General features: G+C 35.8%; 2 long non-coding RNA genes across 2 annotated transcripts; one reads left to right on the top strand and one right to left on the bottom strand.

Annotated features, from left to right (window-relative positions):
• Positions 1-8,474: 8,474 nt before the first annotated feature.
• LOC129272579 (uncharacterized) lies at positions 8,475-13,147 on the bottom strand. Its single transcript, XR_010295334.1, has 3 exons — positions 12,921-13,147; positions 11,505-11,648; positions 8,475-10,445 (listed from the first exon to the last, which is right to left on the bottom strand). It is a non-coding gene; the product is annotated as an uncharacterized LOC129272579 (long non-coding RNA).
• A 2,987-nt stretch (positions 13,148-16,134) lies between these two features.
• Positions 16,135-20,467, top strand: LOC129282448 (uncharacterized). Its single transcript, XR_010295308.1, has 3 exons — positions 16,135-16,274; positions 19,430-19,533; positions 20,086-20,467. It is a non-coding gene; the product is annotated as an uncharacterized LOC129282448 (long non-coding RNA).
• Positions 20,468-22,316: the final 1,849 nt, after the last annotated feature.

Raw genomic sequence — 22,316 nt, 5'->3', positions numbered from 1 at the left:
AGAAGAAGAAAAAAAAACCCAGATTTTACAGAAAGAAATAACCAAATCATTCTGTAAATTGTTATAACAGGAAAGATTTTCTACAATTTGTCTACAATTTTACAGAACAGGTCTGTTTAAAAAAAGGCAAAAAGTTTTATTACAATAGATTTGTAAAGTTTCATACACTAAATACTATTTTGTAATGTTTGTAAGATTACACAGAGCAGTAAGATTACAGATGTTCTCGAGACTCTGCTGCGGGATTTTCCGTTTTTTTTAAGTATACATTTTCTTACAGTGTACGAAAATACCCTTGTTTAATTTTTTCTTTCGTTTGATATTTCAATTTCAATGGAATAGAGAAACGAAGAATCACCATCATTTGCATGTCTTTGTCGGAATTAGATTGTAAATAATGATCTGCTTAAAGGTATTGTTTAACTTTGTGAGCAGCCGATTAAAAAAATTATCAAACCAAGATGAAACATGTGTACAAGTGCATGTATTAGAACTAATAAACCCTGAAAACAACCATTATTGAGAATGAAAAGCTAAAACTACAAGGCAAACCCCGAATTTGTAAATAGGCGTCTTATAGACGCCTGAATAGTACACATAAGTGTATGGGATGAAATTTAGATGGTGTTTTCGGTCACTTTATATTTCAATTTTTGAAGCACTAAATAATTATTTTCGAACGCAATTTTTTCTGGGCTTCATTTTTGTAACATATCACAGACACAGGTGACAAGTGTGACCTTCTAGCTCAGATTTTTTAAAGTCAAACCAATGTTAGCCAATCACTTTAATATTTGGACTACAATGGAAATGGGAAAAAAAATCAATTGGCCACGTTTTTGCTTTATTTCTATGCATTGTGGACCTATACCGGTTCCTACTCTTTGAAACGGAATGATAGTGGGATTTTGAGTTTAGAGTCCTTCAAACAGTTGTTTTTTTTTGTAGTTAAAAGATGAACGTTTGATTGATAGTCAATGAAGGACGTATCCATTTATGCCATTGGAAGAGCCAGCGCTAAATGAATATTCGTACTTTTTATTCTTTATTTGGATTAACCTTTTGAAGGACATCGCTTTGACATTGATCTGAGAAATATATTGGAATATGAATAAAGGTTGTTACGAAAACGTGATGACTTAATCCGTCGGATAAAAAATGATGAATTAATTAGCAATAGCAGTTACTGTAATCAAACTTATAGGAAAAGGAAAACAGGTAAAACTCTGATTTTCAGTTATAAAACTGACTCGATTTGTATTCATGGTGACTGTGAAAAAAAAAATGAAATAACATATGGCGTATAAAAACAGTTACTTATAGACTTCAAGTTTAAATAATTAATAAATGTAAAATTGATTGACTAATTGTTTTTAGTGCCTTCTACCGTAGCAAATTAAATAGGAAATAAATTTATTGATAACAAGACTAAAACGAGGTTAAGATGATCTTCATTTATTTTCGTTTCGAATTTGTTTCACTTCAATGCATCGCCCTACTGGAAAGAACACAGCGTCCCACAGTGTGTGCCACAGTGTGGAACACAATGTGAAATCACCTTCACACTGTTTTTTTTGCATTTCAACAGTGTGAATCACATATTCACATAGTCGACCTTTGTGAACACGCTGTGAACAGTCACACTTTCGAGGTGTCCACAGTGTGAAAATATATTCACACTGTTGAATTTGAGCATTATAACAGTGTGAATATTATTCTCACATATCCCAATATGTGAACACACTGTGATACTGTGTTCTTCCCAGCAGGGAAAGATCGTGCGTGCCATGGAGAGCAATTAAGCATTCCATCAGCTTTTGTCGTCTGACAAGAAGTGAGATCTGAAAAGTTTATTTCCTTTTTACTGGCTGAGACGCACTGGTGTCTGACTAATACTATGGTAACTGCAACTTTGTGATTGTAACAATATCGAGACCTTCAAATCTGAACTAAAGACCATCTTTTCCAGCAGCTTTGGGAATAATACGTGACATATTGGGGGGGGGGGGCAGGAGGCTGTGAAAAAGGCTGTTCATCATCATCATCATTATCATCATCATCATCATACAATATCTGGAGGTCGGTTTATTGTTATCATGCTTCCCAGATGTCCATACCTGTGTTTCCGTTTGACAGACTGTACTGGTTATGAAGGTAATATATTGCAGCACTAAAATATATTGTTTTTAATATTTTCGCACATTTTGCTACTGATACGTAGTGTGGAAACGTAGAATAGAGGGGAAAAAACAAACACCACTCTGATTTTCGTTTTCACAGCATCTCAAAAGATGAGGGATATGATGGTGATGGTGATTTTTTTTTACCTGATTGCTAAGAAAGCATGAATGCTTGTAAGCAAGCAACCAGAGGACCAACGGCTTAAGGTCTTCTCCGAAGGACCTGGTACTGAGGATTAATGCCTTACCAAAGGGCACTAGCGCACCATTTAGGAATCGAACCCGGGTCACCGGAATACGAATCCCCCGCTCTACCGACTGAGCTATCGTATGTGACATATACGACAATCCAAATAAGATTCGCCATAATGTTTCCTTTCATCTAACATGTCTTAGTTACAAGATCGGGCGAAGAATGAAGGAAATGAACAATCATCATTTGACTGTCATGCGTATCATACTCTCATCAAACCATAAGTACTTCCTCACATGCCTTACTACACTGCAAAAACTCCGGTGTTGATTTTACACCAGTCCGGAATCTATATTTGTCCACACCAGAGAAGTATTGAAACAACCTCAGTTTGGAATCAAACCGATGCTGTTTTAATACTAAATGGTGTTGTATAAACATCTGGGGGGCGTTTCATGAAAGGACTTGTCGGACGTTTTATCCGACAAGTCCCATTTTATCCGACAGTTACCATAGTAACAGTACCTCTCAGCCAATCAACATCAGAGAAAGATGTCAACTTGTCAGATGAAAATGTTGATGAAACACTCCCCTGGTGTTAGACCAAAACGAAACTGGTGTTGTTTAACACTTCTCTGGTGTGGACATATATGGATTCCGGGCTGGTGTTAAATCACCACCAGGGTTTTTGCAGTGTATAAACCCCTCCGCATTATGCTCTCACTATCCCCAATTAAGTCATGAAAACCCCCACCCTTCTGAAGAGTTTTTTTTTTTTTTTTGGGGGGGGGGTGAAATGGTTGTCAATCTTATTAAACCTGTATTTAAACTGTTGTCCCGAATTCAACTTTCTTGATAGGGCAGTGTTTTTGTTCACTCCTTTCTACGAAAGAAATAATTTCCTAGGTCACACAAAAAACCATCCTAGCCCTTCTTACCCTAATCTTTAAAGTAAAAAAAATAACCCAAGACAAATCAAACAAGCAACTAGAAAAAGGAATTAACAACACTTTGTAGTTAGCTTAGCTTGCTCTAAGGAATAAGGAAAAGGCAATGTGCACAACATGGGTGCTCTAGAAATTTGGAAAGCCATGACGTCACGCATTCATATTTCCCTTTGAATTTAATTGAATTACGATGATTTTGAATGAGATTTTCTTAATATCTTAAACACGGTCTGACTCTAACTAAATCATTTTGAATATATATTACTTCACTTAAATATGATTAATCGATAGTGTCTTCATTTTCAAAGATATACAACCACTGTCAGGTGATTAAGTGGAATCACATGATTGTTCTTTCCAACATCCATCATAATATGCATATATAGCGGTTTTAGAATTAGAATTATTTAGTTTCCACTTTCACATATTATGTAGTCAGCATGTTACGTATAACTGACGCCAAGAGACAGAAAATATATTCAAAAAGTTAGCAAATTGCAGATATTATGAAGAAAAAATATATTGCTGAAAGCGAAGATAGATACCATGAAAGGATTAACATCACTGAGACTAGCTCTGTTATTTAATTAAAATCTGATTGAAATAAATCTCACAATACTTTGATTACCGCATGTTGATTCCAATTAACTCCTGATATTGTCGCGATAGTTAATTAAAAACTCCGTCAGTTTTTTTTCTTCTTTCAGGGAATTTTCATAATTATATTATCATTTAATAATGTCAAATACGTATTCTCATCTGACTCAGACACTTGCAAAGCAAACCAATTAAAGGGGATGGAATTTTCAGTGGTAAGCTTGTATGATTTTTTTTTCACATGTACTTATTGTTGGACTTTTCCCTGAAAAATAAGAAAATGGCAGGGCTTGCTTGACGCAGATAAGAGCAATTCCTTCATATGTCGTGTAATATAATTTCCCCAAAATGCATTTTTTTTATGAAAGTGATTGTATCTGTGCGGGGAAAATGTCATTGGTCACATTATTTCATGCTATACCCCCTACTAGAAGAAAAAAGCATTTCTATTCATCATGTTCTATTAAAATCTTAGAATTTATGGAACGTAAATTACATGCTATTGAGAGCTGCTCCCTTATTACGTGAAAAAATTGAATCTTTAAAAATTAATACGCTCATATTCTTTGATAGATATGATTAATTTTTGGTCGACATGTAAGTATAAAAAGTAGTGCAGCGTGTTTAAACACGTTTTTTCCTGTATTTAATCAGTATTGACTAGCTTCTTATGGGTTTAACTTAGGACAGAGTCGCTTTTTATTAGAACTTAATCGAATATGGATTATGTTTAGATATCACTTGCACAATATCAATCTAGTGATTTTGAATAGAAATTTGAACATCAATAAGGACAGGAATTGCGTTCATTAATAGACTGAATTACAAACGTAATTAGAACTTAGAATAAGTTCCCATAATTTACACATTGAAACTGGAAGACATAGACGTCCAGATAAAATACCCTCACATTTAAGAACGTGCAATAATTGTAATTCAGGAAGGGTTGGGGATGAGTATCACACGATAATAGAATGTAATGTACACACAACTGAAAGGGTGGTGTTTTTTGACAAAATAGCTGAAATGTATAAACAGTTAATGAACCTTAGCGATGAAGACAAATTTATATTTATAATGAAACTTGATAATGAAAACATAATTGATAATTTTTGTAAGTTCTTCAAAGCGATTATAAATAAGAGGGGTGAGTTTTAACATCAAGTACATTTTTCTTTTTAAATTTCATTCAAAATATCTAAAATCCACCATTTCCAAAGATATATCTCTCACGTTATACATTTATTTACTTCCTGATTTGTATTCGATAATTAGATAACTTATGTATATTGCATTATGCTACACCTTCTTTATGTTAAATTTCAATTCGTCATTTCTCTTTGTATATAGATGTATATCTTTATAATAATTGGAAATATATATATTGATGTATTACTGATTTATACGACTTACAATTATGAATGTTTTTGTTTATGTTATCATTGTATATATTTTAAAACAAAATATTCATGCCATATGAATGAAGTTTGTTAATAAATTCAAATTCAAATTCAAACGTTGCTCCTTACACACACCCACACACACCCTCGAATGCACCAACGCCTACGCACCCTCATACACACACCGTGGGGATTCATTACCTCAATGTGAGGACATGGTGGGGACATGCGTTCATCCATGTTATGCGCTCAAAATATTCTATTCAATCCACAGACCGGGCTTCTTTCGGGCATAATTACCACAATTTATGTCCAGCGTAAATGAATTGCATGTTAATCTACATGTTCTTAAAGGGGACAAATTATGCATTGTATTGAAGTGGACCTTTGACAAATTATGCAATGGTTGTATGAAAATGGTGGGAAAAGGAACCCCTAAGCTCTACTCAATGATCAAGAACAACCAACCATCCATGTCAACAATCAATCACAGCAACCCATCCATGTTAATAAACAAGCCCAAATAACCAACCTTCCAATATTTAGCCCAATCAGCCAACCATGTAAGTATAAATAACCACAATACAATTTTATTGCGCAATCTTTATATGGATATACTCAACTGCACCTTTCAATACATAGCAGGTGGACAGGAAACAATAAAATAAGAAACTATGTATAAGTAAATCATAATTTAAGGAAAGGAGGGAAGCCTGCTATCTATACAAATTGCATTATAAAACCAACAAATTTTCAATCCCAACCAAACATCCAAGTCATTATCAAGCCTAACCTACCATCAATGTCAACATTCAAACCCAACCAACCATGTTAGTATTAATAATAAGAAGAAGTGTACATTTGTATTGCCCAATTTCTATATGAATATACTCAACTATGCATAGCATTGAAACAATCATCAATAAGATAAGCGAAACATGTATAATTATAAACCTCTCTTTAAGAATGTCGAATAATCCGTTCCTCTGATTGGTCAAAACTGAGGTCATGTAAACGACCAAGCCTTCAAAACAACAAACTAAGGTGGTAACCAAGGGCAACGGGCATAGTTAACAAGATTTCTGCCCGTTGCCCCCTGACCCGCCCCTTAACGACGGGCATAGCAAAATTTGGCTGAGATCCCCATTTGATTGCATGCAAAATGTTGCTTTCTGCGGTGATTGCGGATACCATATATATCCGCGCGATTTGATCGAAAGTTTTAGACAATTCGCACATTTACGCGCTTATTGCGCAAGTGCGCGCAACGGATATGACATATCGATGGAACGATGCCGATCTTTGACTTTTGCTTGTTAATTCCTGTTAAAATATATGGCATTTATTGAAAAGAAAACTAACTTATTAAGGACATAACGGATGTATCAATCATCAAGTCCTGTCGCAGACCGCTCAAATGCATGCTCGCAGTCGCAAAAGGTGAGTCTGGTGAAAAGATTAAAGTTAGACGGTCACTGCACTTTCTAAGGTTAACATAACGTTACTCGTTACTTAGCCTTAGGTATGACAAACGGCAACGTTATGAAGGGTAGATCTAATGTTAATTGTCGTTAGTTAGCTTAGAAGTTATTAGATCTAACGTTAGATCTAACGTTAGGACGTAGGTTTAGTCGACTAGATCTAATGTTAGATTACACTCTAATAGGGATTTATTTCTGAACGTTAGATCTAGCCTAGACCCTATTCAGAATCAGAACCAAATTAGTAATTTGGTTCCTTAAAATATCTAGATCTAGGCCTAGTAGGGCCTATCGGTATGAACTGCTCGGGAACTGCTTATGATATTCGACTTTGAGACCTAACTTCAGGGTCAGGGCTAAGTAAGGGCATAGACCCAAGTCCTAACGTTAGCTTGGGGCCAGAGCCAGGGCTTTTAGATCTAGACTTAGACTAGCCCCTAACGTTAGATCTAATGTTTAATAATTCGGTTCATAAAATGTATATGGACTGCTTTTATATTCGAGACATGGTTGATTCAATTCGGCTCGCGGGTACCGCATCGGGCAGACCATGCCCTCGGGCAAAGCCCTCGTGTATAGTCGCGTTGCGGTCCCCTTGAGCCTCTAGAAACAACCATGTCTCTCAAAGCAGTCCATTTATCTATACTATGTCATAATTAATGGAAAAGTGTAAGCTTTCTATCTATACAAATTCTAATACAAAACAGGCTATTCAAGCCCAGCAATATTCATTACTCAAGCCCAACCAAACATCCAAGTCAATAATCAAGCCCAAACAAATATCTATGTCAAATCAACCCAACCAATCGTCCAAGCCCGGCATCGAATAAAGGGAAATGAAGGGAGGGGAAAGGTATACCCAAACTCAATGGAATATCAACTGAAAGTGATATATGTATCATTGTAGTGCGCTCCTTTGAAACCATCAAATAACCACCACGCGCCCTTATTCATGTTATTACGCGTGAGAAAGTTCCAGTTTTTGACCGCAATGTAGATTGCAAGGAGAAATGTGCCAACCGGCTGGAAAAAAGAAATAATGTTATTGACCTACATAACATTTTAAAAGGGTCATGCTATCCACACATCTCAAGCCTACATCAATGCGTTCTATTACAATGTTTATTTTCATCCCAATTCTTAATAATGAAGTCATAAATGTTTATTAAAAGAAGTGTAGCATAGTTGGTAAATATTGTTATAACGTACACATTGAACAAAATTCAGCTCCACACTCAAAGCCGTTTTTTAGTATTATTCAATAGGCTCGATATACCATCATTATTTAGTAATAATAATAATAATGATGATAGGTATATTTACCCAGGGAAGCCACTTCAATTCTGAAAACTGTTCTCCCAGCGGGCCCTGCTGTTATTACTACCCCGATTTTAGCTGGGCTGCCTAGGCGCTCACGCATTCAAGGAACTTCTTCCTACCGGGTAACCATTCACCTCACCTGGGTTGAGTGCAGCACAATGTGGATAAATTTCTTGCTGAAAGAAATTACGCCGTGGCTGGGATTCGAACCATCGACCCTCTGTTTCAAAGTCAGAAGACTAATCCACTGGGCCACAATGCTACATTTCAGATGTAAACAATAAAACCACAAATAAAATGGTATATTTAAACGAATTCGATAAAAATGAAACATCAACACAAATACAGGGTCGCTTAGTTCGACTGCAATTTGTGTGTGAATGTTTTAATGAGCTTTATCTTTAACTCTTAATGTGCCATTCACTGTAATCAGCGTGCCATTTTTTCAGAGGGTCTATATTTAATTGTTTTATTTACACAAAAAAGGGAATCACTCCTGAGACAATCACGTTAAACCTCTTGACCATTAGCTGAACTGAACAGTGGAATCACTCATGCATGCAATGCACTCCTCAAAATGCAATAGGCATAACAATAGCTGTTTGACCATTGCACGAAAATGTGTTCGTGGCACTCCAGTGGATGCACAGATATGTGTTCACGGCACGTTAAGGGTTCAGGAATAATGTATAAAATAGGGGCCAGGGACAAAATACTTTCAAAGGTAACAGCAATCATTTAAATTACAGTGAGTAATGAGGACGCAATGATACAATACAGCGTAAAAACAGGTCTGACAAGGCCACTTCGAATAGGGTTACGTGCTTTATATATGTTCTATATATTAAGTTAACAAATTATTAGTTGTTCTACGATGTAGACCGAACGAGCTGACGAATAATCCATAGCGTTAAAGGTCAAGTCCACCCCAGAAAATTTTTGATTTAAATTAATAGACAAAAATCCAACAAGCATGATGCTAAATATTTCATCAAAATCGAATGTAAATAAAAATATTATGACATAGTTATATGCACAATTCAGTGATATGCAAATGAAAGAGTCGATGATGTCCCTCACTCACTATTTCTTTTGCTTTTTATTGTTTGCATAATACAATTAATATTTCAATTTTTATCAATTTATCAATAAGAATTAGGTTGACTGAACCATAAAATGTTAATATGATAATTCTTCATGTTCAGCGAGGAATAAAATTTTCTTTCACATGGCAATGAGGGAAAAGTTGGAATCTTTCATATTCATATGATAGAATACAAAATAAATGGTGGCTGGGTGATGCCATCAGTCCCCTCATTCGCTTACAGAGCAGGATGTGCATGTAACTGTTTTGTAAATTTAAGCAAAATTTCTAAATGTCATAACTTTCTTATTTTACATCCGATTTTAATGAAATTTTCATTGTTATGCTTGTTCGATTTTTTTTTTTTAAAGTTAAAATCAACTTTTTTGTTGGGTTTGACTGGTCCTTTTTAAGTCAAGAAGAGTAATATTTCGGTCCTGGTCCGAATTCTGTGGAATCATAAACTACACAAAAACTCGATAGAAGCCCATCACAAAGGCTTGATGATGATGACGTTCCTGGAACCACATGACGTAATGGTTTGGCTTGTGGCAGATGAAAAATGCTGACTGATTTGGTTTTTTTTTTTTTCTGATATCGGATTATCTTTAAGATTGTGTAGCTTGCTTTTCAAAGTATTCTTGGATCAGCACCACAATACAGTCTTTCATTTATCAATTACTACAGACCAAGCAGGTCTTTGCGCTCATCCACTTCTGGCTTCCTTGTTATTCCAAAAGTTTCAAAAACTTGGGGGGAAAGATCATTTGATTTTGCATGCCCCACTTTGTGGAATAGCCTTCTTGAAGACATAAAAAATGTACCTCTGTCGAAACTTTCAAAAATCTTCTAAAAACTTTTGTTATTTAACTCTCAGCTCTTTATGCGCCTAGAGCACTCTACAGAGTGGATTTCGCGCTTTATAAGTCACATTATTATTATATCAGTAAGTTACTCATTGCTATCTAAACGGTTGACACACGCTCGTTAACAATTTCATATTCATAGCCGGTTCTGCTGAGCTTTGGTATATTCACAAGTTTTTCACGTGCTTCCTCATGTTCAACGCGGTTCCTTTTCTCCAAGCGTTTTAGTCGATGTAACTCTTGTACGACGTAACGCTGAGGTGCAAATGTCCTTTGGTAAAGTGGGGCTGCGATAAGTAGTACGCTCACGAGAGTGTAAAGACCAGTAAAAGCACAAATGGCACTTCGATAGGAGCCAGTACGATCAATCGACTGACCTATAGGAGTAAAAAGAAGGCAATTGAAAACTTACAATTGGTTCGTGCTTTGCAGGGATTCAAGGGTTCTCTTTTAATAAGGAAATCTGTTCAGGTTTGTTTTATTCATAACTTTATATTGATCACGAAAGACATACTTTATACCATGATTTGTTAACATTAAAAGAAAATGGCCAGAAGTAATAAAAATCACAACAAATAAAAGCAAAACAGCATATAACTAGAGTCAAAGTGATACATGTAGAAAAATGGGGTTACATTCCTTATTCCGAAGGTTCGTTATTCCGAAGGTTCGAATATTCCGACGGTTCGAATATTCCGAAGGTTCTTTATTCCGAATGTTCGTTATTCCGATGGTTGGTAATTCCGAAGGTTCGTTAATCCGAAAACGAATCTTCGGAATAAAGAACCTTCGGAATCAAGGAATGTAACCGGAAAAAAATGATCTCTGAAAAAATACAAAAATTTAATCCAATTGAATGAAGTTTTTCTTATTTTACGAAGAAACAGAACGTTGAGGTACATGTATTAAACTAGCGAGCAGATGTTTCAGGATTCTTAGACATTGTGATTGAAACCCGGGTATTGAAATTCAGTTACCACACGACAAGTGGCTTTTTGGTATCCTTTCTTCGTTTTTTTTACTCACTTAGGCGTGAATGAGCAATCATAATTATGATTCATACCAGGAGAAAAAAGAAGAAGATCGTAAGCTTTACAATGATAGGTCATTTGTCTAATGTAACTATGTATGATTAAGTCGTGATAAATGGACGATGATTGTCGGTTTCCGTTTTTTTTTTTGGTAGGATGCAGTGTACACACTTAAAATGTTGGGCAACATAATGTATGTTGGTAAAAGATATATATATATATTCTGGGCAATTATTATGCAATTAAGCAAATCTATTACCAAATTATTAGTTTTTATTACCGAAATTGGACAGATTTCAACCAATAGTTCTGTGGACAGTAGGATGCTCAGTGTGATAATAAAAAATCTGGCCTTTTTTTGCCCAACCTTTTTAAGAGTGTATAATCAGCAGAAACGTTACTTACCAACTATGGCGCCACATATGAGACCAACACCATTACAAAAGAGGATAACGGGCCAGGTTTGACGAGAAAGTTCGGGACCGAAGAAACAATTCGGAATTGACAGAGTCATCACCGTAGTTATAGTCATCATTACTCCACCAATAACTTTTAAAAGAAAATAATTCAGTATTTTTAATTTTTATATTATATGTATAAAATGATAATAATGATGAGGATGACGATAATAATAATACAATGATCATAATATACGGATTATGCATTTCGTACTTAACCATACTCTGTGCGTTAATACTGATTATTCTACACTCCGTTGTAATGAGTCATCATTAATTTATTACCACTTATACATTTTTAAATCACTTTTATTTTCAAAAAAAAAAAAAAATCTTTTCATCATGCATTGTATCATTGTTTGTAGTATGTCTTTTGCAAATGTTTACTCTAGTATAATATGATTTATTTATTTTCAGCAATTAAATCTGGTTTGAGTTACGAAATGTGGTAAAAGCTTCAGAAGAATGTTCATTCCGTTACTCGACAGTCATTAGTCCAAGTTAATACGAATCCCAAAAGGTATTATAGGCCAGCATTGCATAGGAATTGAAATTTATATCTCCTATTGAAATATAGTATTGCGTTCTCATTGTTGAAACTTTACGAGGTTTTTATATGAATGGCGTTTTGAATACCGGTATGTGTCTACATGCTCTATATTTCATGACCGAAAAGCAAATCACGTTGAATCCCGTTTTGTTCTTATTCTTAACACAATTTTCATTAACAAACTCTCTGTCTGCAAGCAAGAAAGAGAGTGTATGTGACAAACCAAGTTTCAAGGAATATATCTTAAAAATAATCATGAAAATATTTGTATGTAAGACAAGAAGAAAAAGTATTGAAATGACAATCGTTGTAAAAGAAGTACATGTAGATTAGCAGTCAATGGCAAGCTTGCAATTTAATTCCTGGCAATATGAGTGAAAAGGCCACATCTAATTGCAATTATGGAATTTTGGCATCTGCGGTGCGTAACGCTCTCAAGAACATCAAAAATGTATTGTCAAAAGCCCTCCATGACAAAGGACAATCACGAAGACAAAGTCTGTGTCAAAAACTGGTGAATCAAAACAGTCGTTTATCCTGGATCTGGTCCAACGACATATTTTCCGGTCAGCTCCGAAAGTTAGGACGAAAGCGCTGTATCCGGTTCACCAAATTTTCGACAAAGACCTCCCAGCTTCTAATTGACATTTGGCGGGCATTTTCAACACATTCCAGTACGGTTCTTGAATTCGTTTTACGTAGCGGTGCTAAAACTCCCGATTGTAATTTTGTTGTAGAACGCAAGTGTCCTGCAACGCCCCTACGACAGTTTGACATTGTAGATAAATAAGATGGACGGAGTATTTTTCTCACCGGCTGCTAAGATGAGCATAATTGTAAGATTCTTTACGACGAGAAAACAGCACATGACCAGGCAGCTCACCACAGATGCAATAGCCATTGTGTAATAGACAGGAAACGGAAGCCATTCACCGACTAACGATAGGATTGTTTTTCCCACGGCAGTTGACGCCCCCAAAATGGACAGGAAAAGTGCGCCGTCATTCTCTGTAAATCCTAGTGATACCATATAACTCACCTGAAAAAATACGGGGTGAGGGGTAATTTAAATCTTCAACTTTTGACGATTGACGACGAATAATTATTCCTGAAATCCCGCCATTTCCGGAGGGAATCAGGGGCCTGTTTCATAAAACTTGTTATTTTAACAGTTTTCAATAACAATTAAAAGCTACTGAAATCCTTCAATTTGTTTTTCTGATGGTAATTTTGTTATAGAAACTGTTTAATTGGTATTACTCTAGCAAGCCTCTATGAAACAGGATCCAGATATGACGGTGAATGGACAAGTGTTATTTCATTACTAAAAAAATCATGAACTTTAATCAATTCCAATTAAATATCGGTGACAAATTGATTTAAAGATAATGAAATCTTTAGGGGAAAGGTAGCTTGAGTGAAGGCAGAAAAGTGAACAATAAGATCAACAAAAGTTTTAGTAACATTTGACAAAAAGTAATACAGTTATGAGCATTTGAGTGTTGAGATCAATAAAGCTATTGAAATTATTGAGATGATCCAATTGTCAATGGGAAAGACATCAGTGATGTCACACATGTAGAACTCTTCCATCTGGACACTAAATATACCAAAACATATCTTTTTTGCTCATTTGAATGGTAATATGGCAAACCATTCCATGATGCAGACTGTTGTAAGTTCAAGGTATCGACGGAAGTATATAGACGACTTAAGCTTTATGGAAGTTTTACCAAAGAATCAGCAAAGCTCAATGCAGGACCAAGTTTTATTTGGTTAGAATTGTCTCCGTTGAAATTGTCGTATAAAAAAGTTGCCAAGAACCATTTGTTTTATACGAAGGATCCATTCGGTATCTCTTGCCCAACCGATTTTTAAAAATGATGTATAACCTGCATATTGACTATTGTTCATGTAATGTAATATGGGGACACTATACAAGTAATGAATGTTCATGAGTGCCATGGACAGAACACTTCATGACGTGAAAGATGAAATGATCCAATCATTGCGGCGTAGCAGACTTAAATAGATCATTCGTTTCATCTTTCATCGAATGAAGCATTCTGTGAATTCCATGAATCTAAACTTCCTTGGCAAATGCTTAAACAAAGAATTGAATATCAAACCGTCTTTTAGTTATGTACAAATCCAAACAATCTGATGTCATCATATTAAAAAGTAAAGATTCAGAGAAAAGTTTTTTTTAATTCCCGTCATGCTACTCACTCCCCATTCGTTATTAATTAAACAAAGAACCGAGTATTTGAAACGCTCCCTACATTTTGAAAGTTCACTCATTGGGAACATGGACCTACTAGTAGGTCCATGCTTGGAAAAACTGACTGCCTGATATTCGTGCAATAACGTCAGTTCATGTATTTACGAGGCACTGTATGCTTTTTACTGGTATCAAAATAGATTGACGTTCTTACTGTTGTTGTTTTCTATTGTTTATTATTTAACGTTTGCGTAGATACGTAGGTGTGTGCATGGGTAAGCGCGCGTGTATGACATGAATATGCGTAAAGGTGATAATGATATTCGAAGCCCATTTTCATGTTTGCACTCAATGTCATGTATCATGTTATATATAGTCCGGGAACAGAATCTCTTAGGGGCCCTATTTAAGGAGTTCGTACAACCCACACCACAGAAAAGGTTTGACACCATAGGGGGGTAGTATGGACCCTCTAGATTACTGCTAGGTAAGTAGTGGTCTCAAATTGTGGTATCACTTTTTTCTACAGACGAATTTAAAGAGCGATGTAAAGTAGCAGAAAATGAAAAACAAAAATTTAAGGGTAAGGGGAAATGTAACTTGCCATATCTCCGCTTGTATATGCATGCGTAAGTCATTCATGTATCAAATTGTTGCTGGGTGACGGCCCTAAAGTTATAGAAACATTTAAAAGTGAAATTTAGATATCAAACCTTCAAAATAGGAATACACTCATGGCAAATACCCACCTCCATCTCAAGTAGACATGAAAAAAAAAATACGATAAAGTGAATTTGTGTTGTTAAACATGAGGCGCTCTATATAACTACAGCGTGACTAAATATGCATTATTCATAACAAAATGAAGATTTGGGCAATATTTTCAAACATTTCAGATATGTTTTAACTACCATATATGGGTTATTTTTCACAATCTTTTAGTGCCGTTAGTTTGAGATCCAACGTTGCATGAATCGATTAACATTTCTTGTTCACTGGGGATATAATCTGATCCGAACCATATTTCATTTTCTTTCTTCAAACTAATTTTTTTCTAATTTCTTTACATTGTATATTCTTTTTATAAGGATCATTGGCCTTTTGGCCAATTGCAACCTCCCCATAATTATGGGGGGGGGGGGTGATATAAACAAAGACTATGATGGGGTAAACGACTTGGAAATATTTACATTTTATGATGTTCAGTAATTAATACTGCTGTAAAAATGGGGAGGGGCTTGGGGTCGTTAACCACTAAACAAATTTCACGATAACAAATGAAGTAAGAAGAAAAGGAAACTTAAGATAAAGGAGGAAGTATTATATTTTCTGGATAATATGTCATAATGTGTCAAAAAACATATCGGCGTATTAAAAAAGTAATTTTTGGCTCGATCGCTTCGGTCGCGCAAAGTTCCTTCGATATTTAACCCCATACTCCATGTCTGGCCCCATCATTTTAATTTTTGAGGGCATGCATGGTCTTACGCCAGCGGTAATGAATTTGGTTTGGATCAGATTATACCGCCAGTAAAAGTCAACTAACGGCACTACAAGATTGTAAATAGTAGTCCGCAGGCAAGTTAGAATACAACTTGGTTTCCGACCGGGTCACTCAACCGCAGCCGCTTTAGCTTCAATGACGGATCACTGGTCTAAATCGATAGACAATGGTCAGCTTGTGTGCGCTGTTTTTATCGATCTAATGGGGCGTTGCAAGAAAGTTACGTTGCAATTGATTGCAAATCGACTGCAACTTTGCAGCCGATTCCGATCGACTGCAACTAGCAATCAATCGCCAATTTGCGTTGCAAGAAGAAGGCTTGCGATTGAACGCAAGTTGCAGCTGATCTGCAGACGATTTGCAGCTGTAAACAGGGTCTGCAGCACAAGACTAGCCGAAAAAGCAAAATAATGGCTTGCAACAATCCTGTTTGTGGAAGAGAGTAAGTAGAAAATATTCATTTTTCAGACAATTCTTTCTCCATTATGTATGTTTTTAGAGAATTTATATATTTTAGACCTATGCCAGGGAAAAAAATTATTTTGAAAGAAGTGAAACTGTATCTTTATCGCCGGTCGAAAGTTCACCTTCAACAAATTTTCTACCGTACAATTTCAATCCCAGTCCCACACTTGACTTTTTGTGTCGGTAATGCACGGTTGTATCAACAACACGGCAGGTCATTGCCGGTGCAGTGCTGTTAAAAATCACCCAGAAGCAAGTAAATGTGTAGGCTCTAATTATGTATGAAACATCGAAAATGACCTTCAAAGATTATTTTTGTTCCTATTTGAAATGATTTTTTAAGTTATATCGGTTTCAACGGAGAATAGCCATCCAGTAAATATAAATTAAAGACTTCCATTACAGACTACAGTCTAGACATTTAAAGGAGAATGAAACCCTTGAAACCGGCTGAATCCATATCAAAGAGAAAAATCAAAGAAACATATTGTTGAAAGTTTGAGGAAGATTGAATGAATAATAAGAAAGTTATGAGCATTCGAATATTGAGATCACTAGTGCCATGTAGATCCTCCCAACGGCAATGCGACCAAGATCTGTGATATCACACACGTACAACTCCCTCATTACTTTAGTACTTATTTCACTTATATTCTCACTTTTATAGAGTCTATCACAATGTGAGGTGTTTTCTTTATGAGATGACAAGTACAGAGGTTTCACAACATTATATCATTGATGAATCGTTTGTCATATTATTAGAATGAGCAAAAAGAGATGTTTTGGGGTATATTTTCAGTGTCCAAATGGGAGAGTTGTACGTGTGTGACATCACAGATCTTGGTCGCATTGCCAATGGGAGGATCTCCATAGCATTAGTGATCTCGACATTCATATGCTCATAACTCTTTTATTGCTAGTCCTATTTTACTCAAAGTTTTGTTGATCTTATTCTTTGATTTTTCTGCTTTCACAAAAGCTAACTTGCTCCAAGAGTTTCATTCTCCTTTAAAAAAAAAAGATTCCTCTCCATTTGTCTCTCTTTTTTTAAGAGTCTGTCTAACGTTACCTCGAGCGAAGTTCGTGCAGGCCCTACTCCACTTCACTACCGCTACACTACGCTCCACCTACCTGAACTTCGAGACTGAACTCTATCTGATATCCCGAGTGACAAAGGTGGGATTTTATGGGGGGAAAATATAAAATTCATGCAACATCACGATCTTTAAAAACAATTAAAACTAATATTCTTACTTTACACCAAGTTTCACTTTTTCATGCTTCTATCAGTCTCAAAATTGGTGATTTAGAGCCAACATGAAGTTCCTCACACAAATAAATAATTTACTGCCGTATCGCGCGTGCATGCAATGTTTTGAAATCGGCAGTGAATTATTTATACGTGTGAGGTAGTCTACCGTTAACCTCCCTTTTTATGACTTTCCTTGGCCTGGCCTGGGATAAATTGAAAATTTTGCTGTTTTGACTTTGGTCTTTGGAGGATTAAAAAAAAAATTATTTATTATTATTATTTTTTTTTTATTTGGGGGGGGGGGGGGGGTTCTCCAGACTCCGTATATCTCGCCAGACAAGAAAAAAAAACCAAAGGTATAGGGGGTCTACATGTGTTGGGCTACTTTTCAGAATCTATTGGCCACATCTGCCACATTCTTGGGAAAGTTTTAACATTGAATAGGATGTTGCCTGCCCAGGGCCCTTTTAAATTTCTTACGGGCAGATTGCACAAGAGGTTCTTTGCAAGGACAGTCTATTTGTGTCGTTGATTTGTAATGATGTGCCGTCACATTTTTTATATCCATCTCATATAAATATAAAAAGGTATACATGTAAATACATCTAGTAGATCTACTATGCCGGGGGGGAGATACTTAGATTTGGTTTGGACAAAGGTGTGTGGCTGAAAGTTTGAAACCCGTACCCATATTTACAGGTCATTTTGGCTAAAAAGGTACCCATTATTAGGGATTCATTACAGGGGCGGATCCAGGATTTCCAAAAAGGGGGGGGGGCACATATTCGCCTGGAAAAACTTGACAAGCAAAAAAAAAGGAAAAAAAAGGTTATCACCCAAAATGTAAGGTCATTTTGTATTTGGACCCATGTTTAAGGATATTATCTAAAAATTGGGCCATGCTTAGGGATTTTCCAGCATAAAACCATACGCCATGTTTAGGGATTTCTTCAAAAAAGGCGACCCATTCCTGCGGCATATCCCCATATGCCTTATCTCGTGAGTACCCCCCCGGGCTACTATGTAGCTGACTCTTGATTTTTATGCAAGCACATGAGGTGCTAAATAGATGACAGACTTTTTTTTCACTTTAAATTGTTTAATGGATGATTACAATGCTTTTCCAGGTGCTTTCAGTTAAAGGGTGTCTCATATGGTGCATCAGTATTAATATTGAATGCATAATCATGATTTTTTTTTTACATCCTTTTACATCAAGCACAATACTCGGGGGGGGGGGGGCATATGGTCCCCCTTGACATTTTTCAGAATAAATCTGCCACTCAAAATTTTATTACCGCACCGCTGACTGACGTTTTACTTTCAAGTCTCACACAACTTTTGGTACTAAATTTGCCATTCCCAGGTACAGGGTCAGGACATTTTGCAACATTATGTTTGTTTAAGTACATGTCAGACAAAAACATGATTACATGTAAAAAGTCAATATTCATAACTGGGTAATTTGTTTTTTTATTGACAATAGTAATTTAATGTCACTGATGAACTTTGTCTTGAAAATAACAATTAAAAAAAAATTAAGAAGTTAAGAAAAAAAAAAAAAAAAAAAACATGTATTATAAGGAATTTATTTTGATACCAGATTTTTTAAAGTAAAGTTGTTAGGATTGCTCTAGAAAGGAATATGTACACCAAAGTTTGGCATTCTATTACGAGCTTTTTTTTTTGTAAATTAAAGCAAAAGGTATGATTTCATATTTTTTTTAATTGCGCCGCCCATGGCTGAGGAACCATAGTGCCCCTCCCCAGGCCAGAAGTGACTTTAATGATTAACACACTGGCAACTGAGCTTAACTTGTATATTAATTTCATGAATATGTTTTATCTCTTTGCTTTTTGCTTTTAATTGCTTACTACAGTTATGACAAAGAAGTCTGGAACCTCAGAACCACCATAACTGTGTCTGCTACAATGTGTGTTCTTGCAACCAGCTGATTGATTCATTTTTATCAACTCTTGAATGGTAGGTTACATGTAAACTGTATTATTATTAATAATTCACCATGATGCGGATGGGGGTGAAATCTGTACACATTGACCCAAGGATAATGCAAAATGAAAAAGGCTAACACAAATCTCTATCTTGACTGGACTTCTCAGCAATGAAGACATCCCATTGATGGGGGGGGGGGGGGAGGGGGGGTGGTTGTGCTCATCCAAGGTGTACTGTATGAAAGTGTGTATTTTGCTTTCATTGATTTAATTTATTGCATATTTTAATTTCCATGATTCTTTTATTTGGGGAAAAACAATCAGTTCACACTTTTTTAGATTACATCATGGCAAATTGCCAATTACTATGGTCTCAGGAGTAAGCCACTATCCCTCTATCATATCATCATTTGGGTGCAAACAACGCCCTTACCAGCAGACATAGGGGCATTTCTGCACCGATGGGTGCACAAAAATGGTTTGCTAAGGGCGTTCTTGCACTGAAAGGACAAAATTTGAGCTAACCCAAGCTATGTATAGTTATGGGCTTGCATTATTTCCCATATTATTTTTTTATGAACAGGTTGATTATCAGAACTGAATTCAGAGCTGCTCCTGTCTGTAGTAACATCATTATAAGAGTGGACTACAGAATGAGGGCGTTGCTTGTTTAAAAACTTCACTCCATGGAGCTCTCCAAATTCATCGCAAATTAGACTGCTTCTGGAAACCAGATTTGTTCCTTCAAGCAGAGATGCTTGTGGCTTTCCTGACTGGACTTCTATGGATTCTTCATGCCAACCTTAAGAACTGTGGTCTTCTGCATGATACACATCAATTTCAAACAAGACATTCTGTGGTGAAACACTTGATGCAGATGAAATGAAATTTTATTACTGAATCTCAGAAGTGATTCCTTGGGAGCAAGAAATAATGAAAAATAAAAATAAAAGGTCCATCAATAATGAATGTCTTGAGCAGTGTTCTTTTTTGTGCACAGATCAATGGATCTTTTCAAGTCCAAGCAGGGATGTAGTCAATGCTGACCTCGAGGCAACATTTTGCTGGCCTTGGTCCGAGTCACTGTACAGAATCTATGGGAAGTTCTCTCAAGCTGCCTCATGACTCGGAAGAATCAGCCTCGACCTCATCCCTGTATGCAAGTGTGATATATACCTACGATGCAATCTCATGATTAAAGAGAGAGAAACAAGAGAGCTTCAGATTTTGAAGTGTAGCAATCTCTTGAAATGTATGTTTTATTTGAAAAACTTAATTGGGCATGTTATTCATTATGATATGTATGAATGAAAGCATTTAAGCAATTTAGCGCTCTTGCAATACATATTCTGAGTTGTATTTACTGCAAACGCTCAGAAATATTGTTAAGCATTTGCCAGTGCATGAAGTGTTTTAATAAAGAGTGGCTTTTGTGCCTATGGAGAGTTATTATTTCTTCAACATTTCTTCATACAAATTATTTCAGAAATCACAATTTGAATATTCCATGACCTCTGATAACAAGAGCAGAATATTTTTGGTGATTGACACACTTTAAAATGATATTAGGAGAGAATGTACTGAAATTGTGTGAAAATAATGGCATAATTGCTGAAGAGGCCTATACAGATTGAAAATAACATTATTTCAAGTTTTTCTTGAAAAAAACCCATGGAAAATTGAAAATGGCATAATTTACACAAGTTTTCAAAACAAAATACAAAAAAAATTTTTTTTTGCAGAATTGTTAGTTCACAAGCCTATGGACAATCAATTGAACGTAAATCGAACGCAAATTTTGCGCATCCTCCAAAATCTTACATAAGTTACGTTCGATTTGCAATCAATTGCAAAGCTTGCGCTTGATCTACGTTCAATTGATCAAACGCAACTTCTTCTTGCAACAGGATTGAACGTAACTTGCGTTCAATTGCAGATTTGCGTTTAATCAGAGGACTTACGCTCAATTTTGGGAGTTGCGTTCGATTTGCGTTCAATCGCAAGTTTCTTGCAACACCCCATTAGACGTGCGTTTGACTCTGTTAACACGAATGTACTGCTAAATAAGCTCCAGTGTATTGGCTGTTCAGATAAAACACTAAAATGGTTTAACTCGTATCTAAACATGAGATCGCAATGTGTTCAATATAACAAATCTATTTCTGGGAAAGAAAGTGTGTCTATCGGAGTACCACAATGATCCATATTAGGTCCGCTACTCGTTCTAGTTCTAATTAACGACCTGCCTAATGTTATAAAGAATGGTCAAGTTACAATGTATGCCGACGACACAACATTATTTTTATCAGGATCCTATATAGATAGTATGAAATTGGCTTTACAAGAAGATGTAAATGCTTCAAACCAATGGTTAAAATTAAATAAGTTAATTCTCAATGTTGAAAAGACAAATATGATGATACTGGGGTCAAGACAAAGATTGAACAATTATAATAAATCAGATTCAGATATTTCTATCACGTTTGATGTTAAAGTAATAAAGAAGGTTCACTCTACTAAGTGTTTAGGTGTCATAATAGACGATAAACTTCTTTGGCATGATCATGTAGAACACGTTAGTAGAAAAGTATGTGCTGCTCTCGCCATACTGAAAAGGGCTAATCCATCCATTGATGTTACCACGGCAAAATTAATCTATAACTGTTTAATCCAAAGTCAAATTGACTATTGTTGTGAAGTATGGGGTTTACGATTTATCACACAAACTAATCAAATAATAAAACTTCAGAAACGTGATGCCAGAATAATACTCAAGGCTAACGTCCTCACCCCGTCTGATCAATTATTCAAAAA

The sequence above is a fragment of the Lytechinus pictus genome, chromosome 12, assembly GCF_037042905.1.
Source record: "Lytechinus pictus isolate F3 Inbred chromosome 12, Lp3.0, whole genome shotgun sequence".
NCBI classification, from domain to species: Eukaryota; Metazoa; Echinodermata; class Echinoidea; order Temnopleuroida; family Toxopneustidae; genus Lytechinus; species Lytechinus pictus.
The sequence above is the reverse complement of the archived record's forward strand: the minus strand, read 5'-3'. Positions and strand labels throughout refer to the sequence as shown.